The sequence below is a fragment of the Sinocyclocheilus rhinocerous genome, unplaced genomic scaffold (genome assembly GCF_001515625.1).
Source record: "Sinocyclocheilus rhinocerous isolate Xijiao unplaced genomic scaffold, SAMN03320098_v1.1 scaffold1983, whole genome shotgun sequence".
NCBI classification, from domain to species: Eukaryota; Metazoa; Chordata; class Actinopteri; order Cypriniformes; family Cyprinidae; genus Sinocyclocheilus; species Sinocyclocheilus rhinocerous.
Window position 1 is genome coordinate 118,656 of NW_015652276.1, and position 6,512 is coordinate 125,167.

The following is a 6,512-nucleotide window of genomic DNA, read 5'->3' on the forward strand; positions in this document are numbered from 1 at the left end:
TTTTTTTTTTTTTTTACTCGAACAAGTGAATGACTGATTTACTTGTCCGACAAGCACATGTCAAGGCTTAATGTCGAGCCCTGTATAAGTAACTTTGATAAAGTATTAAACATTTCCTGTACAACACTGTGTGTATATATATATATATATATATATATATGCTCGTTATGGACAAACAAGCAGACAGATGGGTCAAGACTGTAACAAACAAGTGGCAGATGTGACGGCGATGGAGCATCTTGATGGTGAGTGATGTTGCAGGTTGTTTCTGCTGGTATGACAACACACTCCCAGCCTAAACTTTTCCTAAGGCAGAATCCACTAATGAATCCTCACTGAACATCCTGAGAGTGGTGACCAAAGGGGATGTAGTACTGACAAAGTCCTAATACAGCTCGGCCACTTAGAGGTCAGACTCAGGCAGCTCGCTGGTGACACCTCTGTAAAGGGTACTCCTGAAATAAAAACAAAAATAAATTCCCAAATTTTTAATATGTACTCTGACCTTCGATATATTACATTATTTTAATCTTCCTTAGTGTGTTTGAATTATTTGACATAAATGGATGTCATGCCATGTTTCTGTATGGTTAGAAAAAATAATGGCCCTTTAAATTAATTTCAGTCAAGAACTGCTCTATAATTTTAAAATAAAAAATAAAGTTTGTTTTTTGACAGTGCGACAGTCCATTTATTATATCTAGGTCTGATCTCATACACTAGGTTTTTTTTATAAATTATGAGTTAGCAAAAAATGTGGAGTTTATGTAAAGTACAACATTGAAGAATTTACTGATTATAGTAGGTAAATTCAGCAGTCAATTTTTTTTTTCTGAATAATGACTATTGTCCACAGAAATGCTGTACTACTCACTGTTCATCCAGAAATCCTATGTATTACACAGAGCAGAGGTTGTGTTCTGTTCTGTCTCATCAATAATCGTTCCAACTAAGCCAACAAAAATAATTTGAACTAAAAGCATGTATTTATATATTACATTACCCCTTAATCAATCAAGTTTATTCTAAAAGGATTTGATAATTCACTTAAACTAACCATTGTTCTAGGTTTGTGCCAGCTCTGTTTTCTTTCAGTACAGCTATGAACAGGAGGAACTTCACTGATGCCAAGCTGTGAGTGTTGTGCTGTCTGGTACAGTAGTGCAACATTATTTCGGTCACACAGTGCTGTCCCAGCATCACAGGAACGACTGCTGCGGGACAGTAATACAGGGAGGGAGTCATATAACAGTCTGTGAAGATAATTAAACTATAACAAAAGTCATTTATTAATATTCTATATAAATATTTGTTAAGTAGAAATTTAAATAGACACTTGTTAAGTATTAAAATATTCTATGTACATTCACATACACCGTAAAGAGCTCTACAAACCTTTTTACAGAATAGTTTCACTATGCCTGTCTTTGTACAGAAACCTTAAAAAAGGTTGTATAAAACGAGCATTTAATTCAGACTTAAGCTAATATCTTCCCTTCCTCACTGGCCTTAAACACAACACCCTCACTCTTATCTCTCATTGTCATCTGATTCTTGTTGGAATTTGAGAAATTATTCAGTTAATATTCATAGTCCAAAAATCGTATATGTTGCAGAAACAAGCACATCAGTCAAAATGAATACAATATAAGTAAACACGTTACATGGATAGATTAAAACAAATAATGAAAAGACAGGTATGATCTGTAAGAAACTGGAACTTAGCTAGATTCACTTGTTGGATATAGCATGAGCATACTCACCCTCAAAGTGTCGATGTAATACAAAACTTCTCCTTCTTGCTGTTAGTAGAGACAGCTGCCTGCCTCACAATGAATTTCATTGTCAAATCATAACAATACAACAACAATAACAATCCAGGGTCATTCAGTCCAGAGGAAGTGCCAAGTCCTTCAGCAAAGCCATTGTTCTTGTAGCTTTCAAGTCTGTAGAGAACTTAATAGATTCAAAATACATTTTAACTTCAAGTTTGAATCTTAAAAAAGGTTTGCATTTAGAAAATTTACATGAATGCAATTGATATTTGGCTAACAGGAAAATAAGGTTTATGAAATAAGTATCACTTTTTTACATATTCATGAAAACCAAAAATTCCATTTCTGTAAGTAAATTCAAAATTAGGATTTGCATAACATTTGATAAAATCAAGAATGTCACACCAAAAAGTTGTTGTGTAAGAACAATTCCAAAATAAATGTAAAGAGGTTTCAAGGTTCTCTAAACAGAGAGAACAGTTGGTATTAATGTCATTCTTGAGTCTTTTAAGAGAGCACTTATCTGGATAAAATCTGTGAATCAAATGAAATATAACTTCTCTCATTTTGTTAGTGATCAGGTATTTGTGAGGTAATGACCAAACTTTCTTCCAGGGAATATCTAAGATTACTAAACCATTCCAGTAAGAGATTACATAAGGCACAGAAACAGATTCCTCCTAAAAAAATAAATAAAATAAAAAAATCTAATTTTCTTATTGTTTTTTATTTTTATTTTATTTATTTAGATGACGAAAGGCACTGCTTACTAACAAATCTTTTACATAGATCCACTGAGTGAAAAGAGACCTCTAAAAAGCATTAGAACTCCAAGTGGCACCACATCAAGAACAATTGCAAACTCTTTTGGACTAATTCCATAACTAAAAACTCAGAATAATTACAGATTAAACCATTTTGATTAAAAAGTTGAGACACAAAAATAATACCATTTTTAAACCAATTTTTAAAGAAAAGAGATTTGTGTTTATGCAGTAGATTCGGTTACACTTTACTTTAAGGTGTCCTTGTGGGTAATTATGCATTTAAGTACTGAGTAATATTAATTAACTACATGCACTTACTATGGTTAGTGTTTGGCTTAGGGTTACAATTGTTATTATAATAGTAAGTACATGTAACATGTGTAACAAGGACACCTTAAAATAAAGTGTTACTGTAGATTCTTATTATTCCATATCGTTCACAGTAATCCGGGGAAGCTTTTTAAGGGGTTAAAAAGCGAGTGTAAAATATCAACTTCTCCCGCAATGTCTCCACAGTTAACAGCAATAGCAAAAACGGCTTCCAGCGCTTCACCGGATGTAACTGAGCTGGCTGAGGCAAAACATGGAAGTGATTGTGCATAGAGTCAATTGCGACTTTTATCTCACAATTCTTTTTTTTTTCTCTAATAATTTTCTCAGAATTGCGAGATATAGAGTCAGAGTTGTAAGTTTATATTGCTGATTCTTTTTTCCCCTCAAAACTACGAGAAACAAAGTCCGATTTGTGAGATAAAAAAGTAGTAATTGGCATAGTGCTTTACACAGCGCTTTATACAATACAGAAGGTGCCAAAGCAGCTTTACAGCGTTAAACAGGAAAATAGTTTTTCCAATGATGCAAACAAAATTCATTTCTGCTGTAAAGCAGCTCTAAAGAGAGGACAATAGTAAACAGTAATTTTTTCCAGTTAAAGTTAATTGTTGATTCAGTGATCCCATTGACTCACATAGCATGATAAATAAATAAATAAATACTATGTAAGTCAATGGGTACCAGAAACTGTTTGGATACCCACTTTCTTCAAAATATCTTATTTTGTGTTCAGCAGAAGAAAGAAATTCACAACTTGAGGGTGAGTAAATGATGACAAAATTTTCGATTTTTGGGTGAACTAACTATTTTGGGTGAACAGTACAATATTCCAGAGAGAAGATGAACAAAAGTCTTATGGGTTTGGATGGCGTGAGGGAAATGACGACAGAATTTTCACCCATGCTCATGCTCAGCTCACTCAAGCTCTGAATGCCAACTATACTCCATGTGTGCATTCGTAACAAATTACACAACTGTTCTTGGAACAGTGGAACTGGAGAGAGTGAGAGAAAATAAGAAGTGGTAGAGTGAGAGATGGGGGAGTGTTGGAGCTCCCAGGTTATAAGTGCTGTTGTTCTGAATGCATTCTGACAAGGAGTCTGTAGATACAAACAAATTCTGAAGGGGGAAATACAACAGCTGTTTTGCTATCCAGCATCCAGAGTAAGAGGAAAAGAGGGAGAGAGAAGATCGAGTTTATGCGTGAGTGCTTGTTTGTCTGGAGGCTTAGCACTTCTGGAAAGAACGAGTGTGAGTAGGGATTCAGGTCAGTGTTAGAACATGCTCAGGGGAAGCACCCTGCCTGGCCCTGAAAGCATAAAGCAACATGCCTGCTAAAAACAGATGGAGACAAGAAGAGGGTAGGAGGCAAGACAGAAGCTCCTCGGGTCACAGTGATATGTAATTATTAATTTTTGATCAGTGGTATTGATTTAGCTTTCGAGGACAAATCCTGAGTGCCGATGTGGAAAATCAAGTTGTCATTTTGTCAAACTGCAGCCTCTTCTGTGCTGTCCATTTGACCCCTGTCCAACATTTTCCTTTTTTGTTTTTTTTTGTTTTCTGAATTCTCATACATTATAAAAATTCAGCAACAGGTCCACGTTTAAATTATAAACAAAATTACTCAAAGAAAGAATTCCCTGGTGTTCAGTCCACAATCTGAGACACTCAGCTTCTTTTCTCAGACAAAATCCTTACTTATAAAAGCCTGAGAGCACTTCCAGTAGAAAATGTCTGTTTACATAGAACTAGTCCAACATCAAGGATTCTCCACAACCTGCTGTCACTGCACCAAAGCTGAGCCCCAGGTTTGCGTTGCTCTCTCTTGAGGGGTTTTCATGGCACACATCCCTTGTATGACAGTAGGCTACATAAATGCCTGTTTGCTCCCAACAGAAAGAAAAAAAAAACTGCTTGTTCCAAGAATGTAGAGTGAAACAGCCAGATATATATGCACACACACACACACATACATACAGAAATATATATATATATATAGAGAGAGAGAGAGAGAGAGAGAGACCACTAAGGGAAATGCTTCTATCTTGCATTTCTCTAATACAATTATTTTCATGACAAATTACTATTATAAAAATTAAATTTAAAAGTTTAACTGAAAAATTAACATACATTTCAGAATGTCTAAGGAATGTGTGTTTTTTTTTTTTTAATGACTGCAAAGCTTAAGCTGTTGATCTGGCAACTTCACAAGTAAAACCTGATGATCCATGTTATCCAGCAAGCTTTGAGAATGTTCCAAAAGCACATCTTGTGTTGTGTAATTCAATGGCACAAGAACATCAGATATCTATATCCCAACTCAAGTCCTCCCAGAATGTTTTAGATTGTCTCATTAATTAACACACTAAAAAAACTGAAGAGTTGAATCAGGAACCAGGTGGTCCCTAGTACTGGAGTTGAGAAATACTTATTTAGAGAAGAATCTAAAGTAAACTGCTAAATTTGAGGGTCTCCCTAGAAGACAAAATGTAGGCCAACAAAAAACAAACAAACACACACACACACACACACATTTTGAGATTTATAGGGGGAAGGGGGGTGAGGAGCTGGAAGGTGATCAAAATCATACTCACCCATCATAAAATAACGTTGCAAAGCATATATGAATGTAAGAGATTTTGATATATCAGTCTATCACTAGTTTAATCTGCACTGGCTGATAATTGTACCCAACTGATTAAGGTCACCATAAAATCAAAACTGAAGATCCTAGAAAATCCTAGAAAATCCAAAAAAGATCATAAAGGTGTCATAAAATTAATCCATATGGACCGAGTGGTTTAATCTAAGTTTTGTGAAGAGATTTGATTGCTTTATATGATGGCCAGATTTAAATTAGGCTTTTATTTGCATCTAAGCAGTGATCGACACACATGCACATCACATATGGTAAACACAGAAGCTCAAATGTGAGGGGATTCATATGGATTTGTTTTACGATGACTTTATGACCTTGTTGAATCTTCGAAGTTTTGGTTACCTGGACTTTTTTCTGTACTTTCTGAACTGGAAGCTTCTGTCACCAAGACAAATTCATTGTGTAAACACACTTGGCAATAAAGCTCTTTCTGATTCTGACTTTTAATGGAGTTTTTTTTTTTTTTTAAACATTGTAATTAAGTCTTATGGGTTTGGAACAACATAAGGGTGAGTAAATGATGACATAATTTCCATTTTACATTAATAATAGTAGTTTATTTAATCAGTATGGCATTAGGACTTATTTCATGTCACTTCTCACCTTCAAACTGTTCTGGATAGTGGTTTTAAGAAATGAATATAATAGGCATCTGTGTTTTTTTCCCCAATACATAGAATAATTTATGCAAAATATGTACTGTATGTATATATATATATATCCTCCTGACTACCAGCTATGGAGTTTTGTCCTCTGTAGAGGACATTATGTTTTAGTGATTTCTCTGAGACGTTACATGTCACAGTTTTAAGTCTGGATGTCCTGTACAGAGCACATTTGGGGCTTTTCAGAGATACCAAATGATTGGATGTTTCACCGTGACCACTCCCTCTCCTTGGTCTTTAAAAATGGCTGACATTAATTTAGTGATCAAGTGTAACACCCTTATGGAAATATGATAATATTTTGTAATTA